Below are 23,284 nucleotides of genomic sequence, written 5' to 3'. Positions count from 1 at the left end.
TGTTTGGTGCGGTATCATTGCTAACTGTATTGTAGGTCCCTATTTTTACCGTGGAACATTGAATGGACAGCGATATGCATCATTTCTTCAATACACACTGGCGCTTCTCATGGAGGATCTAGGATTGGAAACTCGTCTATCAATGTGATTCAAACATGAGGGATGTCCCGCACACAATGCAAAAGTTGCCAGAGACGTTCTAGATGCGACATTTCCAAATAGGTGGATGGGGTGCGATCGATGGCTAGCACGGTCCCCCGACTTGACGCCATTAGACTTCTTTCTCTGAGTTGCAGTGAGAGACAGTGTATCAAGAACCCCCAACGACAGTAGGGGATATGCAACATCGTAGTACTGCGGCGTGTGCGGCAATATCTATAAAACCTCTACAATCTGTGCATCACTCTCTGGTTACCCGACTGCAAACGTGTATTGATGCAAACGGAGGGCACTTCGAACATACGTTGACGTGACAATGCACAATAATACAGTTTCAGTGGGCGACAGGGCACTAGTAAATGTATTTAGCAAAGTGAATTCAACTGTGTTATCTCTAATTCTAGCTCTAGTTGTCATTTCGCTCGAATAAACATACATTTACAATTCGAAAAACATAACTTTGCTTTGGACGTGTTACTTGTTTATTTTTGTGGATTGCGCATACCTTCCCATTGTGTGAGCCCTGACATAGGCAGTGTGAGGTACACGCTTGAGCCTCAGGACGTGCGCTAGTTGTGCACTCCATTTACTTCAAGCGTCAACTTCGCTTCGCAATTTCTCGGAAGGTAATAGACGTATTGCGATGCAACCAACGCCATTATTTTTGTGATTTTTCATGCTATTGATTGCATATGAAATAAAAGGGGGTGTCCATCTAAAAATACACAAGTTTGTGTTGAAAATAGTATTTGTTTACGTTTTACAATTTCGCGTATTATTTGGTTTCCTAAGCCTCTGCCGTATGTTCATGCAGGTGAAAACCGATTTTGAATATCTATTGTTGTTCCAGAGATATTTGAGGTGGCAGAGTTAGGTGAGACACCCTATATATATGTATAGTGTGTGTATGTAGATTTGTGTGTAACCTACTTCTTCCAACACCATAACCACATGTCTCTAACCGCAAGACCAAGACCAAGCCATTCACATCCAACTCTCAGCCTTAGTATTGTTTGAGATCTCCTAAAGGCTTTTTACTGCTAATGTGTCGTTAAGTGACATTTAATTGTGCCACATCGTAACAAGCGTTACATTTGTGATAAATCTTCGAACCGCCATTGCCTTAAAACGGCGTATTGTGATAACACGCAAGTTATAATACAGAAACAGACGAAGATGAAATCCAATATGGAAACTACAAAACAGCAAGTGAGCAACGTCACGTGACCCAACCCGAATGCCTTGAAATACTATTGGTTATTCTTGTTTCGGGCCAAGCTGTCCCTAACGATTAGTATGAAAGGCCACCATGACATGGGCACAGTTCCGAGCAGCCGCTTCCAGATGACGCTCTCTAATAGGGACTATCTCCTGTTTCTGCCCCATGTCCACCAAGTGCGTCAAATTCGTCCACAAATAGTGTGGTCAGCCACTACAGAGAGCGCTGTCAGCCATAGATTATTTTGTTTCCGCATAGTATTGGAACGGACGAAGACCATCAACAGGCACAAAAGACGCGCCACTGACACTAATTCAGTCTGAGTCCGCAGCTCGTGGTATCGCGGTCGCGTTCTCGCTTCCCGAGCGCGGGGTCCCGGGTTCGATTCCCGACGGGGAATCACCATTCATGCAAGTGGAAGATTGGACTGAGAAACGGTTGGGAATTTGTACGGGCGATGATAACCGCGCAGTTGAGCGCCCTACAATCCAAACAGCATCGTCAGCATCACTAATTCAGTTCCTGCAGTGCCAACAGTATCGGTACTTAACAGTTGCAGTAGTTACACAGTCCCGTGAGTTTCAGCAGTTCTGTAGGAAGGCTGCAGTACCGACTTAGTAGTCGCTATTTACGGAGCAATAGGAACAGCTAACTGCGAGTATCTGCATAATACTTTCAGTCTTCGAGCAAGTACGTAAGTATTTATTACTAGCTCGCTTAGTGCACCCTTTAATAGAATCATAGTAGGCAATCACTTTTCTGCTATTGTGGATAAGTATACTGAATTGATAGTATCACTCAGTTACAACAGTCCAACCTTGGCGACAAGCTAAATGGCCAGTAGTCCAACAATGGCGACGACGCACAGTTTATAGATTTGCTGAAAAAGTTCGACCAATACCGAGCACTAGCGACGAACCAAAATTAAGGTTAATGATATTTTCGTCAGTTGCCAACACTGACAACGTGATAGTGGAAACCTGCAGAATTATCCCCATCAACAAAGGCGAAGAGTAAACCGGACCAGTACTAGAGACAAGATTATTTAACTACGCAAGAGTTTTATTTTAATTTTTTCCTTTTGCATGCATGTTTTATTACTTTGATTTTTGTGGCAACACTGCATGGCGTAGATCATTCTGTGCACATTGGACCCTAGGACTGCTAATCCGTTTGCTTTCCAGGAACATTTTTGAGAATTTTGTAAGCTCTTCGGAGCATATTTTTCAGACATGGCCCAACTGGAACTGACTATCCTACAGTTAATGCTCTAATTGCTACAATAACTGTCAACAACCAACGACCTAATGGTGGCACACTTGGATAGACATGAAGAAAGCAAGGACGAAGGCCAAAAACAATTACAACACTTTCTAGCACACGATCGGAAACTAGAGAACTGGAACAACTACAGTCTATTGACAAGAAGAGCGAATTCTGGAAGGGGGGGGGGGGGGGGAAGCAGAGAAGCCGGGAGTGTAGTAAACGAGCTCCATCCACCAACTCCTAGCACACAGACTACCAATGGGAGTGGGGGGAAATAAGCCGCGCTAACGTCAACGAGTGCTGGCGATACACTTGCCTTCACATTCAGTTTGTGCTCCAAGCTCTGCTGGCAGTGCCATCGATTAGCCGACGCCGTAACAGCTGTCAGCTGCTACTTATTGCCTGTCTATGATATTAAAAGCTGAGACAGGGAAGTAATAAAAGTTTATAAGATTTCTGAAATCGAAATTGATAGTTTCGTATAAAATTTACGTTATGGTAATAAAAGGAAAATGAATAAAATCTTGAACATTTATTCCCATATATATCGCTAAATTTTATGTACGCATAAACTACTCAGAATCAGTATCACTACGTTCCCTATTTGTGCGTGATGCATTATAGTCACTACTGCCCAATTCAGGCAGTATTAATAATGATTTCATCAACTGCTAGTTCGACAACATCACAAAAGTGTTAAGGCTTTCGTGGTCACTTGTTGACAAACTGCTTGTTGGCTTCTGTCTCGGGTTCTTCAGCCCATGTTTGTCTGATGATTTTTGTGGCGTTTCGCTAGCACGAGTGGCTGGCATTGTCAAAGCTTCACCTCCTATAGCTGGTGGTGGACTGGAGCCGAGCTCGCGGTCGCTGACTGTATGTACCTAGCGTGCCAACGTCCAAGGGCTTCTCCGCATTCATTGCCGGTGCAGTTGTCTTACTACCTGCAACGGTCGTTGGCTGCAGCACGGGAATCTAGGATCTGCTTAACTTGAGGCTTTCTTCTTTCTTGTTGGAGCTATTCCCGTGTTTGTGTATTTCTATAGCTTCTCCGAACAAGCGAGTGAGATAGCTCTTCTCTACAGGGTGAAAAGTATTTAAACCGACAAACTCTGGGAGGTTGTAGGGGACATCAAAACAAATATTTTTCCCTAATGTCATTTTTTCCTATGAGGATTATTTAAACCGGTGGAGGCCGTATTACGCTCTTCAGTTGTTAGAGGCCGTATTACGATCTTCAGTTATTAGAGGGCGCATTACGCTCTTCAGTTATAGGCAACTGCTGTCCACCAGTGTAGTAGTGCATTGTCTCTGTTTACTAATGTAGCGATACACCTGAAGTGAATACACTGATACTGTTGGCGCGTACTACGTAGCGCACCACAACGGACGAGCTGCACAGCGGGTTTATCAACAACAATATCCCAATCGCCGTATCCCGCATCATACGACCTTTGCTGCTGTGTGCCAACGTCTCCATGAGACCGGGTCATTTAGCGGATTACCTGGACAGGACACAAGTTGAGGAAGCTGTCTTGCAGCATGTAGCATGTAGAGCGGGATCCTTCAATCAGCACTCGTGCAATTGCACGTAACATGGGGACGAATCAGACGAATGTAAGAACAGTCCTTCGAGAGCAATTGTTACGTTCATTTCACTTACAGCGTGTCCACAACCTGGAACCAGTTGATTATCCACCCAGAACACAGTTTTCGCAGTGGTATCTGGAACAGTGTGAAATGCATCCTACATTTCCATCCTCTGTGTTGCTTACCGATGAAGCAACGTTCAGGGGTGATGGAGTCTTCAACATACACAATTCGCATGTTTGGAGTGAGGATAACCCACATGACGCAGTTACTAGCGCTCATCAAGTGCGGTTCTTCGTTAATGTGTGAGTCGATGTTGTTGGGGACTGTTTAATTGGGCCGTATCTGCTACCTAGTTGTTGTCCCTTGGTCATAAAAAAAATGGAAAACTGTTTGTCGATTTAATTAATTTGCCGCCAGAGAAATCTTCCTCTACCAGTTTAAATACTCCTCATGGGAAAAAATGACTTTAGGGAAAAATATTTGTTTTGATGTCTGCTACAACCTCCCAGAGTTTGTCGGTTTAAATACTTTTCACCCTGTGTAGTCACAACTTCTGTATCGGCGAATTGTACCGTGTGGTCGGCCTCACACAGCGCGTTCTCCGCCACGGCCAATTTCTCCACCTGCCCCGACCTGCAATGTCGCTCATGTTCTGTGGTCCTGGTTTCGATTAATCGTCCAGTCATTCCAACATAAACTTTTCCGCATGTGCATGATATGCGGTATATTTCCGACATTGCAAGTGGGTGCCTTTTCTCCTTTGCCGATCTGAGACACTCTTTGCATCTTCTTTGTCGATTTGTAAATAGTCTTTACGCCGTTTCTGCGGAGTACACGGCCGATTGTGTCCGTCACTCTGGGAACGTATGGCAGAAAGGCCGCACCCAACATTTCTTTCTCCGATGTGTTACTTCGCCGAGTGTTAGCCTCTGCTATACTTCTAATATAACTTGTGGATTACCCATTGCTCCTCAGAACACTTTCCAGGTATTGCATTTGGCGTCTGAGGTACTGCGGCTCACATATTCGTCTTGCTCGCATTACGAGGGTATTAATCATGATTTTTTTCTGGCTCGTGTGATGATTTGACAGTTTGTGCAGGTATTGGTCCGTGTGTGTCGGTTTTCGATACACGCTGTGTCCCAGGTTTTCACCACCCATCTAGAAATGGTAGTTGTTTGTCCTTTTCTACTTCCATGGTAAATTTTATGTTGTCATGGAGGCTGTTCAACTGTCTTAGGACGTCACGGAGCTGTTCCTCACTATGGCTCCACACAACGAATGTATCGTCGATGTATCTGTATCACACCTTAGTTTACAATGTGCCGAGTCCAATGCCTGCGCTTCTGTATGTTTCATGAAGTTGGCCACCACTGGACTAAGAGGACTACCTATGGCGACACCTTCCAGCTGTTCGTAGAAGTTCGACAGCATTGTCACGCCTCCAGCAAACTTCTTCCAGTTGTTGGCCCTTCCTGCAGTACACTTCCCAGTCATCAACAGTTATTGACAGATGGGAATCACTTGCAGTCTTAAACAGATTGTCTTTGACTAGAGTCGACATAATTATTCAGCAACTGTATACGGTTATATATTTAAGATAATTCTCATTTATTGCTCCATCTTAGTTGCACATTTTTTAATTCAATTACATGTGTTTCGATCACCCTGGATCATCTTCAGATCTATGTAATTACATTAGCAAACCGTGTAATCTACTTAGAGCGACAATCAGAGTAGTGGTAAGACGCACCAGGGGATAGCCCGTCAAGAAGTGAACACACATCAAGCATGAAAACAGGAAGAAGGTGTACTGAACTTAGAAAAAAGATGCATAATAGAAACAGTAAACGGTCCAAACGCAAGAAGGACGACATCGAGCACTGAGAAAACCGTGGTGCTGTGTGGTCACGATGTTGACCATCAAAACCTGAGATTCGTGTTGAAATCCTCCTCGTGCCCCCCCTTTTTTTTTTGTACAAAATTATGAACTGTTCGCTCGGTCACTGATGTGTCTGTTCTCCATCTGTAGATTTGGCAAATACCATAATATGCACTGGTTATAGAATATGAGTCATACGATAAGAATATACCACCGCCGCAAAAATGTAATGAATAGTGAGAGCAGACGAGATGCAGCATAGATCACACACAGAAATAAAAACCACAAATAAACGGGTGTGAACTATGTTACAACAAAGGAATTCAAGAGTCAAAACTACCAAAAGGAACGGAAGAGTCATAATATGTGTAGAACAAATAGGAGTTATGCACGTCTGGAGATCTCTTCCTTACACCTCGCTGTTGCAAGCGGACGTTACACCGCTATACAGACACAGATTTGAATACAGAGAACAGACATGTCAATAACAGGACGGACAGTTCATAACTGAGCAAGGAAAAAAAAGGGCAAGACGGAGATTCGAACACAGATCTCCCCCTTCCACATCCCAACACAGCGACCACATAACCTTGACCCCTGTGCCCTCCAAATTCGCTCGATGTCGCATGTCTTTAGCTGAAACCGCTCACTGTTTCTGTCTTGCTTCTTTTTCCCAGTTCAGTACACCTTCTTCCTGTTTTCATGCTTGATCTGCGTTCAGTTTTTAATGGGCTCTCCAATGGGCAACCTTACCACTAAATCTGAGGGAGTCGCGATGGGGAGTTTCCCTTGTGCGTAGGCAAGGCGGGTTGTTTAAAATGTGTGCAACTGAGGTGGTGCAATAAATGAGAACTGAAATATCTAGATTATCTTTGGACATGACACCTGAAATATTACACTCCCTAAACAACCTTTTTACCTTTGCCCTTGCCAGTTCTACTGCACTCATATCACAATTGTAGCGTGGCAAGCAGACAACTGTGTGGTGTTTCTCTTTTGTCATTTCCTCGATCACATATGTTTCTTTACAGGTCTATGTTCTTGAATTAAAGTGATCATGCCCTCATTATAGGCAACAAGCCTCTTTTGCAGCCATTCCAGCATCCTCACTTTGATATAATAGCGTGTGGATATTTTGTCCACCTGTCTGTTATGGTATGGAGGGTGTCCATCACAGTGACTGACTTTGGAGGAAGATCTAGAAGAACTGCACTTGCAAATCACCTTTCAAAATTTCCGGGACTCATTTACCAATGGTGATCACTTTTTATGGATGTAGCTCGGAATTTTAATTGGCCTCCCTGACGAACCCCTTCCGATCCAACATTTCCAATAATAAAGCTTTTAGAGGCGGTTACTCAACTCATAACGCCAACAACAGTATCCTTCTGCTAACATTTACCAACAGTCTATTCAAGTTTCATTCAGATAATAATAATTTTGTGGCTGCTTACTTCACATCAGTCAATAATGCCTCCACGTTCTGGTATTAAAGGCTTCTCATTCTGCACTTTTTTCAATGTGAATCCCATGGACAACAAAATATTTCGCAAAGATATTATACCCAAAGTCCAGCCGATCTTTTGCTCGGGTACTGGTCAAAGCTTCCGCAGGCTGGGAGCAATCTTCTGCACAAAGTCTTTGATTGTTTGTCTCAAGACGACCCTGTCGAAGTTATCCAACTGGACTTTCCCAGTAGATCTTGGTCTACGGGAAAAAGAATTTTAAAAAAGTCAGAGAGTAGAATTCCATTTTATGTAGAATGTACAATTACAAATAACAAGGAGAGTTCTCCATGGGAAAGATCGACTCTTTGAAACCACTTATACAGTAGGGTAGGTTATGGTCCCACGTATCATAAGATGAAGCCACAATTAATTGAATAAAACTAATGTGGCAGTCATTTTTATTACGATGTAAAAAAATTGTCATGTGACAGGACTCGTGCCGACTACCTACTGAGTACCTGACTTCATTATCGCTCCTTCAGCCATCTACTGCAGGGCCGGCCACGGAGTCCCAAACATCACGCGAGGTGAGTGTGAAGGACATTCACAGGTCCACTGACTGTTTGCACAAAAAGACTCAATGTAGAAATCTATCGTCGTAAGCCTTTAAAAATGAATCGGAATCACAGACAAGAGGGATGAGAAATCTCAATAAATGTTATGCAGTCGCATAAGCGATGGTAGGCCTACTGCAAAGTTGCTATGACACGACATAAATCCATGCAGAGAGAATTTAAAGACTTAGTTGACAATGAAACAGCAAAAAATTACAGTGATCGACAGACGGGTTTCACTCTCCTGTCATTAAGAACCACTTTGTGCTAAATTTGCAGGCATGCGGCATGTGAAACATTGTTGGTACGAATAGGAAATTTTTTAAAGTCGCATTTACTTTTTAACTGTCATTTGCAACAGTTTTCGACGGGATTGAACGAAGAGTATGGTGACTTTACATATTACTGCAACTTACGTTAGTTAAGTCAAGGGGCATGTCTGGAACGATTTTTAGTTTAAAACTCGCTATTATTGAATTTATGAAGGAAAAAAGTTCAGGAACAAAAATTAAAACATCTGGAATGGATTGCAGGCCTTGACTGCACACTGCCCACAGTAGGACACTGCAAGGTTAGAAACAACTTCTTTCTGATTCGATGGGATGCATTTAAAAAGAAAATGGCGTTGTAGAAGGGACACATTCTGACGAACACTCCATTTCCCTTAGCTCCCTGGCGTTAAAGAAAACGTGGGGTTTGAAGCATTCATTGCAGCTTAGAAAGAAGTACAACGATAGTTTCCTAAACGCTTTGAGGACACTGCCAATTTTACATCTGTTTGCTGTTTCAGTTGAAAGCGCCCCTGTCCATGTACAGATATAACAGATTGATCTGCAAGGTAATTATTGTTTTAAAAACGAATGCTTTTGTGTTAATACTGTCCAGGACGTACACATTGCTTCCCGCATGTACAGTTTCCAGGTCTCCCCAATGAATTTGCAAAAGTGCTACAATATTCCGATCAACATATGTGTGTGTAAAAAGTTTTTTCGATTATGAAACTAAATAAGTCACGATTCATGGCAATCTGAGTGCAAAAATCTGTGAAATTATCTGAGTCTGTTCGTATACCTACAATTTTTACTAGATAAAAATTATATCAGGCCTTCAGTTGGCCAAAAATAATTAAACAATACTAAAAATCGGTTTTGTTTTTGACCTGTGTTGCTAGAAATCTGAAATAGGAAACCAAGTCGAATGCAGTGTGACTACACTACCATTTAAATGTTGCACATTCATAGTTTACTCCTGTTCAGCTTCCTCGCGATCAGACAGCACAGTGGGGTGGAGGCGGAAGTGTCCAGCGCAACTGGGCAATATGGCACTCATGCGAGGGCACGACTCGAGAACCGAATTCTTGGTCGCCCCTTATCTACTGGACGACAAAAAATTCTTTTATATACAGAAACAAAATACCACTTTAAAGTAATTCAGACAATGAGGATGGCAGTTTCAAAGCACTGTTAAACAGAAAATTTTTGATTGAAATTTGCCCCGTTACCTCGAGTTTCCGGTGATTTCCCGGTATTGTCTTTACAAAATCTCCCAACTATTTTCACAGAGCTGAAACTTGCCCTTGTGTATGCCACTGTTCGTCTTGTCAGCTCAGGTAGAGACTGGGGGAAACTTTATTTTCACTGTTCTGCTCGCAAAATTTAGTGAAATTTTAAATTATTTTCCTTGCTCCATTCCATAGTATACTGCCCCTTGCCGTCCTCCAGGGAGTGGAAGAAGTAGCTGACATTGCCCGTGATAGGCCAGGAACTGCTTCATCAATTGTCAAGAAATGCATTACTGTACTACAGAACACAACACAGCACAACAGTCACTTCACAATGACTACAAACGTAAGGTCCTGTATTAGGCTGCTGAAGATGGCAGCAGGCGGATGCAAAACGTGAGCGGACTTCTGCCGATTCTGAACTAGGGAGTCCTTGCTCTTTCTTTGTGAACAAACTGCATATTCAACGTCCAGAGCAGCATTTCATCACATATATATCAGGTGACATGGAACATAAATCTTTTCTTGTGCCATTGAAGATGTGTTAGAGTATTTCGAGTCACAAGTCAATGCTGCTGCTGCCAGACTCTATATATGGTGGCCCATTTATAGGACCGGGCAAAATATCTCACGAAATAAGCATCAAACGAAAAAACTGCAAACATCGAAACTCGTCTAGCTTGAAGGGGGAAACCAGATGGTGCTATGGTTGGTCCGCTACATGGCGCTGCCATAGGTCAAACGGATATCAACTGCGTTATTTTAAATGGGAACCCCCAATTTTTATTACGTATTCGTGTAGTACGTAAAGAAATATGAATGTTTTAGTTGGACCACCACCTCCTCTCTCCTCCCCCCCCCCCCCCTCCCTTATGAACCATAGACCTTGCCGTTGGTGGGGAGGCTTGCGTGCCTCGGCGATACAGATACCCGTACCGTAGGTGCAACCACAACGGAGGGGTATCTGTTGAGAGGCCAGACAAACATGTGGTTCCTGAAGAGGGGCAGCAGCCTTTTCAGTAGTTGCAGGGGCAACAGTCTGGATGATTGATATGGCTTTGTAACAGTAACCAAAACGGCCTTGCTGCGCTGGTACTGCGAACGGCTGAAAGCAAGGGGAAACTACGGCCGTAATTTTTCCCTAGGGCATGCAGCTTTACTGTATGGTTAAATGATGATGGCGTCCTCTCGGGTAAAATATTACGGAGGTAAAATAGTCCCCCATTCGGATCTCCGGGCGGGGACTACTAAGGAGGACGTTGTTATCAGGAGAAAGAAAACTGGCGTTCTACGGATCAGAGCGTGGAATGTCAGATCCCTTAATTGGGCAGGTAGGTTAGAAAATTTAAAAAGGGAAATGAATAGGTTAAAGTTAGATATAGTGGGAATTAGCGAAGTTCGGTGGCAGGAGGAACAAGACTTCTAGTCAGGTGAATACAGGGTAATAAATACAAAATCAAATAGGGGTAATGCACGAGTAGGTTTAATAATGAATAAAAAAATAGGAGTGCAGGTAAGCTACTACAAACAGCATAGTGAACGCCTTATTGTGGCCAAGATAGACACGAAGCTCACGCTTACTACAGTAGCACAAGTTTATATGCCAACTAGCTCTGCAGATCACGAAGAAAATGAAGAAATGTATGATGAGATAAAATAAATTATTTAGATAGTGAAGGGAGACGAAAATTTAAGAGTCATGGGTGACTGGAATTCGATAGTAGGAAACGGAAGAGAAGGAAACGTCGTAGGTGAATATGGATTGGGGGTAAGAAATGAAAGAGGAAGCCGCCTGGTAGAATTTTGCACAGAGCATAACTTAATCATAGCTAACACTTGGTTCAAGAATCGTAAAAGAAGGTTGTATACATGGAAGAATCCTGGAGATACTAGGAGGTATCAGACAGATTATATAATGGTAAGACGGAGATTTAGGAACCAGGTTTTAAATTGTAAGACATTTCCAGTGGCAGATGTGGACTCTGACACCAACCTATTGGTTATGAACTGTAGATTAAAACTGAAGTAACTGCAAATAGGTGGCAATTTAAAGAGATGGGACCTGGGTAAACTGAAAGAACCGGAGGTTGTACAGAGTTTCAGGGAGAGCATAAGGGAACAATTGACAAGAATGAGGGAAAGAAATACAGTAGAAGAAGAATGGGTAATTTTGAGGGATGAAGTAGTGAAGGCAGTAGGTAAAAAGACGAGGGATAGTAGAAATCCTTGGGTAACAGAAGAAATATTGAATTTAATTGATGAAAGGAGAAAATATAAAAATGCAGTAAATGAAGCAGGCAAAAAGGAATACAAACGTCTCAAAAATGAGATCGACAGGAAGTGCAAAATGGCTAAGCAGGGATGGCTAGAGGACAAACGTAAGGATGTACAGGCTTATCTCACTAGGGGTAACATAGATACTGCCTACAGGAAAATTAAAGAGACCTTTGGAGAAAAGAGAACCACTTGTATGAATATCAAGAGCTCAGATGGAAACCCAGTTCTAAGCAAAGAAGGGAAAGCAGAAAGGTTCAAAAATGGTTCAAATGGCTCTGAGCACTATGGGACTTAACTACTGTGGTTATCAGTCCCCTAGAACTTAGAACTACTTAAACCTAACTAACCTAAGGACATCACACACATCCATGCCCGAGGCAGGATTCGAACCTGCGACCGTAGCGGTCACGCGGTTCCAGACTGTAGCGCCTATAACCGCACGGCCACTCCGGCCGGCCAAGCAGAAAGGTGGAAGGAGTATATAGAGGGTCCATACAAGGGCGATGTACTTGGGGACAATATTATGGAAATGGAAGAGGATGTAGATGAAGATGAAATGGGAGATATGATACTCCGTGAAGAGTTTGATAGAGCACTGAAAGACCTAAGTCGAAACAAGGCCCCGGGAGTAAACAACATTCCGTTTGAAGTACTGACAGCCTTGGGAGAGCCAGTGCTGACAAAACTCTACCATCTGGTGAGCAAAATGTGTGAGACAAGTGAAATACCCTCAGACTTCAAGAAGAATATAATAATTCCAATTCCAAAGAAAGCAGGTGTTGACAGATGTGAAAATTATCAGTTTAATAAGTCACGGCTGGAAAATACTAACGCGGATTCTTTACAGACGAATGGAAAAACTGGTAGAAGCCGACCTCGGGGAAGATCAGTTTGGATTGCGTAGAAATGTTGGAACACGTGAGGCAATACTGACCCTACGGCTTATCTTAGAAGCTAGATTAAGAAAAGGCAAACCTATGTTTCTAGCATTTGTAGCCGTAGAGAAAGCTTTTGACAAATTCTGAAGGTGGCAGGGGTAAAACCCAGGGAGCGAAAGGCTATTCACAATTTGTACGGAAACCAGATGGCAGTTATAAGAGTCGAGGGACATCGAAGGGAAGCAGTGGTTGGGAAGGGAATGAGACAGGGTTGTAGCCTCTTCCCGATGTTATTCAATCTGTATATTGAGCAAGGAGTAAAGGAAACAAAAGAAAAGTTCGGAATAGGTATTAAAATCCATGGAGAAGAAATAAAACCTTTAAGGTTCGCCGATGACATTGTAATTCTGTCAGAGACAGCAAAGGACTTGGAAGAGCAGTTAAACGGAATGGACAGTGTCTTAAAAGCAGAATATAAGATGAACATCAACAAAAGCAAAACGAGGATAACGGAATGTAGTCGAGTTAACTCGGGTGATGCTGAGGGAATTAGATTAGGAAATGAGATACTTAAAGTAGTAAAAGAGTATTGATATTTGGGGAGCAAAATAACTGATGATGGTCGAAGTAGAGAGGATATAAAATGTAGACTGGCAATGGCAAGGAAAGCGTTTCTGAAGAAGAGAAATTTGTTAACATCGAGTACAGATTTAAGTGTCAGGAAGTCGTTTCTGAAAGTATTTGTATGGAGTGTAGCCATGTATGGAAGTGAAACATGGACGATAAATAGTTTGGACAAGAAGAAAATAGAAGCTTTCGAAATGTGGTCGATATCGTGTTGATGTATGGCTATTGTGATCAAAATGCCCAACGGGCGTGTGCTATGTATGCTGCTCGGTATCCTCGACGACATCATCCAAGTGTCCGGACCGTTCGCCGGATACTTACGTTATTTAAGGAAACAGGAAGTGTTCAGCTACATGTGAAATATTAACCAGCACCTGCAGCAAATGATAATGCCCAAGTAGGTGTTTTAGCTGCTGTCGCGGCTAATCCGCACATCAGTAGCAGACAAATAGCGCGAGAATCGGGAATCTCAAAAACGTCGGTGTTGAGAATGCTACATCAACATAGATTGCACCCGTACCATATTTCTATGCACCAGGATTGCATGGCGACGACTTTGAACGTCGTGTACAGTTGTGCCACTGGGCACAAGAGAAATTACGGGACGATGACAATTTTTTGCACGCGTTCTATTTAGCGACGACGCGTCATTCAGCAACAGCGGTAACGTAAGTGGCATAACATTCACTATTGGGCAACGAAAAATCCACGATGGCTGCAAGTGGGACATCTACGACCTTGGCGGGTTAATGTATGGTGCGGCATTATGGGAGGAAGGATAACCCCCATTTTATCGATGGCAAACTAAATGGTGCAATGTATGCTGATTTCCTACGTAATGTTCTACCGATGTTACTACAAGATGTTTCACTGCATGACAGAATGGCGATGTACTTCCAACATGATGGATGTCCGGCACATAGCTCGCGTGCTGTTTAAGCGTTATTGAATAACATATATCATGACAGGTAGATGGGTCGTCGAAGCACCATACCATGGCCCGTACGTTCACCGGATCTGACGTCGTCGGATTTCTTTCTGTGGGGAAAGTTGAAGGATATTTGCTATAGTGATCCACTGACAACGCCTGACAACATGCGTCAGCGCATTGTAAATGCATGTACGAACATTACGGAAGGCGAACTACTCGCTGTTGAGAGGAATGTCGTTACACGTATTGCCAAATGCATTGACGTTGACGGACATCATTTTGAGCATTTATTGCATTAATGTGGTATTTACAGGTAATCACGCTGTAACAGCATGCGTTCTCAGAAATGATAAGTTCACAAAGGTACATGTATCACATTGGAACAACCGAAATAAAATGTTCAGACGTACCTACGTTCTGTATTTTAATTTAAAATACCAACCTGTTACCAACTGCTCGTGTAAAATTGTGAGTCATATGTTTGTGACTATTACAGCGCCATCTACCACAAAGCGCAAAAAGTGGTCCAACTAAAACATTCATATTTCTTTACGTACTACACGAATGTGTAATAAAAATGGGGGTTCCTATTTTAAAAAACGCAGTTGATATCCGTTTGATCTATGGCAGTGCCATCTAACGTGCCAACCATAGCGCCATCTGGTTTCCCCCTTCAAGCTAGACAAGTTTCGTACTTTGTAGTTTTTTCGTTTGACGCTTATTTCGTGGGATATTTGGCCCGGACCACCCTGTATATTTTTCAGTGTTTCAAGAAGTCAGATCAAAGCTATAAGTAGCGGATTAATCAGTTACAGGTTGTGACTATGGAATATAAATTTCGTTGTGAAAATGACCTACGCAGGAAATATTGTGCAGATTCTCTGATTCGCGATACCCTTTACATGCATTCCTCTGATAGTACTAGAAAAGGATCTTCTTAGCCTAAGAACCTCGCCCTTACAAAGACTATCTGCTGTTTATTTGTGCATGCGAATAGCCACGTGCATCTGCCGAAGCGTTACAGAGCGAGGGCGCTGATGTGTTCACTAACCAACACCCGGAACAGCCTAGTGACTGGGGCGGCCAGGATGAGCATGCTACACTACTCAACAGTCAGTAAATGGTAAATTATAATCTTGTTCTCGCTGCGGTGTCAACTACAGAAGATACAGCTGTTTCTACCAGAACACACATTCTAATAATAAACTGGGAAAAAAATTGGAGACTCAAACATATTGCTGGGTTTTGTAACAAGATGTCAAGTAATGTTCATAATGAGCGCGTGCGAATGCAAAAACTTCCACAGAGAAAAGTCACATACATGCCATCTTTTCTGTTAATACCAAGTCGTTATCTGTAGCTCTTCGCGCTAACAGAGTGCCAGGCAACTTTCTAATTGAGGCAAGGTCGTCAATTACAATCGCTAACCTACAGCGTACCGAAAACTGAGAGTCCCATACTCCGAGGAGCGTAGGGAACGATGCGGGAGACCCGCACCGCCGACTAGGCAAGGTCCTAGCGGAGGTGGTTTGCGTTCCCCCGACCGTAAGGGGATGAATGATGATGGTGAAGACGACACAGCAACAAACACCCAGTCATCTCGAGGCAGGGAAAATCCCTGACCCCGCCGGGAATCGAACCCGGGACCTACCGAAAATTAGGATAACCAAATTTAACCGCCTATCGAAGCTCGCTGTTCAGTTACAGTAATCAGGAGATTCCAGTAAAGGGACAATTTTCAACAGACGCTACATGTAAACAATTTATGAAACAGGCTACTTTTGTAGTTATAAATTTCAATACAGAACTAATCAACTACAACTGGATGTTTTTAATATTTTCGTCTTCACCATTCACAAAGGAGCAAATCACATTCAGACTGATGTTTCTAATGGAAAGTTAAAACAGCTGTTGCAAAAATATATTTTTTCCGAAGCAATGAGCAGTATTAAAGGTTACACGGCACACGTTTGCTTAAGCCGAATGTGGTGCCGAAACTTTGCAAAGCACGCAAGATTTCTTTTGGGCTAAAAGATAAAGGAGGAACTCAACCGTCTTGAAGACATAACCAGCAGCCAATGGGCAAAACCTATCATAGTTGAAGACAAACCAAATGGCTCGCTACGCATCTTCGAAGACTTCAAAGCGACAGTTAATACGCAATCTCTTATTGACTCACATCCTATACCTGCTTGTTGGCGGTGTATTTTGTCAAACTGGATCTCTAAAGAAGCATATTTGCAAATTCCTTTGGCCGAAGACACAAATATTTCTGGTGATAAATCCTCTGTTTGGTCTCAACCGTTACAGATGGTTACTCTTCGAAATAGCCAGCGCACCTAGTTTGTTCCAGGGACATTAGAACAATGAATTCGGAAAGCTCCGAATGCTGTGAACTACCTTGACGATATAATAGTCTCACCAACAACTCTAGCAGAGGTCTTACAGAATTTGGAATCTGTTTTCAAAATTCTACAAGCAACTAATTTGAAATGCATCTTCTTTCAAGACAAAGTATGGCATCATGCAGACACCGCAACATCTTGAACCAGTTTAAATCCTTCCGGCTCCTAAGGACGTCAAGCAATTGCGTGCCATATTATGACAAATTATTGTATGAAGATGCTTTCTCATGTAGCTTCCATGAGTGAAACACTACACAAGTTGCTACGTAAATGCAACAAATTGAACTGTAACAGTGATTGCCAATGCACATTGAACAAATTAAAACAATGTTTAGTTGATGCCAAATATCTCACGCGATAGAGCCGACGAAATGCTCACAAATGCTGTGGATGCTTCAGACTGTGGCATTGACATCATGGTTTTGAATGGCCAATTGCGTTTGCTTCAAAGACTCTGACAGGGGCACAAAGAAATTACAGTCAAGTCGAGGAGGCTCTGACTATTATATTTAGGGTTAAGAAATTTCATGGCTACATTTAGGGAAGTAAATTTAAGACCAAAGATCACAAACGTTTTACTGGTCTAAAAAAAAAGAAATTAACAGTGACAAAAACAAAACACGCTCTTTCTGGTAGATAATTCTCCCTGCATCCCGACCTAATTTCAGAATTTCTGTATCGGCCTCAGTTTCCATGTAATACTGGTTTCTGTAAATGCTTACGTCAGCCTATGTATTACAGTATTAGGCTATATATATGTGGCAAAAGAAGAACAAAAAACTCTGCGTCAGTACACAGATTAATGAAAGAAACGAGCAACATGAGAGTAAAGAATAGTGAATAAACATACCTAATAATATTTTCTTCCTGATTTCCTGAGATACTTTGCCTCAAGAACTCTTTGCAAGGTCCAGCAGTAGTCAGATAACATTACACTACTCCAATTGTACTGATAACACTTTTCGATTTGATAAATGTCCTGGTGAAACTGTCCTTTATGTTCATCTCTAATGGCATGAATGTTATCCGGGAAGAAGTCCAAATGGCCATTTAAGAAATGTACTTTTAAGTGACATGTTACATCCCATATGGTGGTACGAGTATGATCTCACTAGTTCTTATACATCACGATAGTTTTCTGCTTATGGTTGCCTGAAAAGTTCTTACAAATACTTATGAAAGACAGTCATGGCTTTTGTTTAAAAGAGGACAAAGTTTTCGTTTTTGCAAGTTCAGAGTTAACTCAGTATAGATATAACAAAGTTATTTATACAGGTACGAGGCATTTCTTCCTCTGAATTCACTCAAAACACAAACTTTCGCGAACCTACGGCAACCCACTTCACGGCATTAGAGTTCGCTTACTGCTGAGACTGATGCAACAAACAATGTGATGCAATGCAAAAAGAGCGTGACTCACCGGCCTCATCCGTATCCTGGCAGTGGATGTCGGAACTGAGGTCTATGTATGGAATTCCTTATATATATATATATATATATATATATATATATATATATATATATATATATATATATATATATTGTTTACCGACAATTACGTCCGCAAAAATAAACAAAACCAAATTTATTAAGCAATACCAAAGTTACGAATGTGCATTTTCGAGTATTTTATAGATAGAGGGTACAGTATAACGAAAACTGAGCCTGGTAGACAAAAACGGATTTCATTTTCGAATTCAGAAACCATGACTTCCCTGAAAACATCATTCACATTCCTGATAGAAAAATGCTGTTGACCAGTGATTAGTGACTATCTTTGGACCGAACAATGCTATTCCTACATGGACAGTTCTATGTTTCCGCAGTGCTGAATACCACCTCTGGCAAATTACGAATCTGTGTGCATTACAAATGCGAACACAGATTTGCTTTCACATGTGCCAATAGTGCAAGACAAAAATTTTGACTCATCAGCTGTTTCTTTTTTTTTTTTTTTTTTTCTTCACTAGATATAGTAGTGAAGATATTGTGTAAGATTTCCCAGTATACTCAAAGTTACTTCCCAAACTGTTGCCTTAAGATCCTGTTTTGTCTAAGGTGAAACAGTATATTCATACAAAGCTGCCTAATGATAACAACTAGAAAGGTTAATAAGCCAGAGATTATATCTCATAGTAATATGAGGCATGCACTTTCAGTGTACGAAGTGCTATTCTGGCACATTCAGAATCAGGCAAGATATGAGTTGTTATCGCTGTGGTGCTTAAATTTAAGGTAGTACAGATGTTACAGTACATTAATGCCACTTGAGTATAGTTCATACCATACAAATTGCCAGAGAGCCTTGCTTCTGAAAATATATTCAGAAAGACACTGAAATGATGCTGGCTTAATGCTATTTATATTAAAAATGCTGGTCAGCTCCACCACAACAATATTTTCTGTGACCACAGGCATCAGAACTCTCATCATGTCTGCATGCTGATTTTGCCAGACTTTCTCTTGGAACTTACTGGCTCATCCTCATCAACGCTTTCTCCAAATTTCCATTTAAAATATAGATGCCATTGATATCTTCCACAAAGGCTAATCAGGCTTTCTCACAGGTTGTCTCTATTGAAGGATTGCCGAAATATATTGTCACTGACAATGGCACATAATTTTCTTGTTAGGAATTTTGACTATTTTGTGAAACCGATGGCATTTCACCCTTCAAGACTGTATCATTTCATCTTGAGGCAAATGGACTCACTGAAAGATTCATATGAACTAAAAGTCAAAGTGAAGAAGTTGACTCAACAGTACAATAAAGACAATGCTTTATTGATTAGCCTCTCTCAGTACAGTGGCACTCCACATGATGTACAATCTCCAGCTGAGAAGCTACATGGAAGATCACACCACACATTAATGTCCATTTTAAGGCCACTCATCCATTCACAAGCCAAACTTCGACACTAGTTGAGACCAAAAAAAAAAAATGTAAACTACATGATCTGGTATTCATTACAATGTACAAGTATGGGCATGTTTAAAGTTAAATGTTCACACGGACTCACAACACACCATAAATATAAAATCAGCCAGAACTATGTACACATCCATATAGGCAGAACTGCTATGCTGTTTTATTTTGCAGAATCCTAAGACATGTATGCAGCAAGCCATCTGAGGGACCTTCCTACACAGCCAGCAGCCAATCCTACCAGTGCCTCCAGTGGCAGGGCTCAGCTTTAGACTGCCAGCAATGACGCTTTGGAAATGGATGTTGTGCCTCACACCTCAAACCAGCTACTGATGTCAAAATGGCAAAAGCTTTACTGCCTCCTCACCATGGTTTTGCAATGGTTTCCCATAATGCTGTGGGTGAATGCCAAAAGGAGTAACATGTATGCACCCACCAAATATGCACATTGACAAGTAAGGAAGCAGGATGCTAATGAAGCTAATCGGCTTCATCAGCCCCTCCCCTCTTCAGGGGTTGGTTGCCACATACAGAGATACTGCAAGAGGCTGCCACCACATGGGCACAACCACAGACCAGGAGCCTCCTCAATTCTGAGCTGCCATCTCTGTGATGCTTGCTAATCTCCTGCTTCCACCCTATGTCCACTGGCACATCAAATTCATCTTCTTATAGTGTTGCCAGCCACCAGAGTGAGTGGTGCCTGCTGTGGACTACTATGCTTCTACATAGTACTGATGCAGATGGAATCCTTCCACCAACAGGCACAAAAGATGATTCACCACTGACACTCATTCAGTTCCTGCAGTGCCAGTAGTACCTAAAGTTCTGTCAGTCACACAATTCCATGACTTCTGGTAGTTGTGATTAGAATACTACAATTCCAACTCAGCAGGCACTATTTACAGACCAATAGGAACAGTTAATTATGAGTGTCTGCATAATACTTTCAGCCTTAGTGACTAAATCAGAGACTACAAAGAGACAGAAAAGTTGTTTAGAGTTTCTATTCATTAAGTATAGGACATCAATTTCCACACACCAAACTGTTAGCAAACTGTTAAGTAAACCTGTGTATTATTACTATTAAGAAATGCTACTGACTATTTCTTATGGTGTTACCACATTCCTGACTAGCCCAAATAGCTTGGCATGTTAAAGCACAGCTTCCAGGATGGGGAGATGGACCAGTCCCAGGTCAAATCTGCCCAGTGGGTTAACGAGGAGACTCTGTGTACTGGCCAATGTGGATGTGGTTTTTGGGTGGTTTACCACAGCCCACTAGGTGAATACTGGGCTGGAACCCAAGTTCCGCCTCAGTTATGTGATCCACAGACCTTTTTGAAAACTTTTGTTCAGTTTCACATGAATAACACTACATGCAGACAGGTGGGTTACACGTATTCCATCCCAGGGGGTGAGGGGGAGGGGACGGCAACTGACTATCCCTTAAATTAACCATGCCCAATCTGTTGCTAACCACACCAACCTTGTGGTGATTGAGACAAAGGTACAAGAAAAAGAGGAAGAAGTTTTTACCACATTCTACTATAGTGCCACCCTGTAAAGCAAGTGTATTAATAGATATTACTAGTGTGCTTAGCACTACCTTTTACTGACCCACAACATGAAATAACTTTTCTGCCACTATGGATGCTTGAGGTGAACTGATAGTAGCGTTTCATTACAATGTCCCACCAAATGAGAGACGCAACAAAGTTGTGTAAATGTAGTCAACGTGTTTGTCTCGGGTGCAGTGTTTACTTGCTATTTGCAAATTATACCTGGACATGAAATAGAATCTCAAGCACAGAAAGCAACCTTGAAATATAGTGTCATCTTCAAAGTCACTTGTCCTAAAATCTATGAATCTATCACATGGTTCTTTGGAAAATTCAAGATTAGAGAGGTTATAGCTGTTGGTCTACAAAATGAGTTTCCAAACAATGCGTTCTATATTGAGTTAAGGAATTTCTCTGCTAGCAACTCAACGATCATGTCTACAAATGGGATTAATAATATAACTACAGCATGGAGCTAAGTGAATAAGTTAATATTACAACAAGAGACCTTTATCTCCTGACAAGAGGAAACTTTGTATTGCACATCCAAGAGTAGCCAGTGCTTCACCAAAACTTACATCTAAAATAAAGCAAATGGTAAAGAAACTTAGGGATGGGCTAATCAAGTGCAACCCAGTATAGAACCCAGTACACTGTCCTTCATGGGTAGTGTTCACCAGACATAAGGGTATCATCAGGACTGCTCTTCTTCTCTATATTCATAAATGATGTTACTGACAGGGTGAGCAGCAATCTGTTGCTGATAATACTGTGGTGTAAGAGAAGGTGTCATTTTTGAGTGGAGGATAAAAGATGACTTGGACGAAATTTATAGTTGATGTGATGAATGGCACATCAATCTAAATGTGGAAAAATGTATGTTAAGGCAGACAGGTAGGAGAAACACTCCCATAATGTTCAGTACAGTATCAGTAGAGTGCTACTTGATACAGTCACATCAATTAACTGTCTAAGGGTAATGTTGCAAAGCAATATGAAATGGAATGGACATGTAAGGATTGTACCGAGAAGGCAAATGGTCAACTCCAGTTTATTGTGACAGTTTTAGGAAAGTGTGGTACACCTGTAAAGGAGACAGCATATAGAACTCTAGTTTGACCCATTCTTGAGTACTGCTCGACTATTTGGGATTCATATTAGGTTGCATTAAAGGAAGATGTCATAATAATTCAGAGATGGGAGGTGGTTTGGGAGCTTAAACAGGAATTCCTGGGTCAAAGGTGATGTTCTTTATGAGGAACAATATTGAGAAAGTCTAGAGAACTGGCGTTTGAAGCTCAATGTAAAAAAATCCTACTTCTGCCAACGTATATTTTGTGTAAGGACCACAAACATAAGAGATGTTTGGGATCATATGGAGGCATAGAGACAGCTGTTTTTCCCTTGCTCTATTTGCAAGTGGTACAGGAAGGGAAATGACTAGCAGTGGTATAATTTACCCTCCACCATGCACCATACAGTTGCTTGCAAAGTTTGTGCGTTGATTTAGATGCAGACAGAGAGCTGTATTTCCCTTGCTCTATTTGCTAGTGGAACAGAAAAGGAAAAGATGATTAACAATAAAAGGTGCCCTCTGCCATACAGTATATGGTGGCTTGCAGAGTGTTTATCTGGATGTAGATGTAGAACCACCAATGACATATATGGAAAGAAACACACCTTTGCATATAGAACAATTGAATGAGCCACAGTGGCATGAAGGTGGAGCAGAGGGACACAAAACCAATCTCACCCAGCTAAAGAGTGACAGACAGACTTACTGTACAACAGCAGTGACCATAAACAGAAGCACATTTTAATGAAGATAAAAGCCACTCCAGACTAAATATATATTACTAATGATTTAATTCACACCATTAGAGTATGCAGCACTTTACTACATGCAGCAATAAATGAGATCAATTTAACCAGTTAACTGTTTGACATCCCTTCCGAGTAATGAACCACAAACGATGACGACATATTAGTAAACATGAAA

This window comes from Schistocerca piceifrons, chromosome X (assembly GCF_021461385.2).
Source record: "Schistocerca piceifrons isolate TAMUIC-IGC-003096 chromosome X, iqSchPice1.1, whole genome shotgun sequence".
Taxonomy (NCBI): domain Eukaryota; kingdom Metazoa; phylum Arthropoda; class Insecta; order Orthoptera; family Acrididae; genus Schistocerca; species Schistocerca piceifrons.
Note: the sequence above shows the minus strand (reverse complement) of the source record.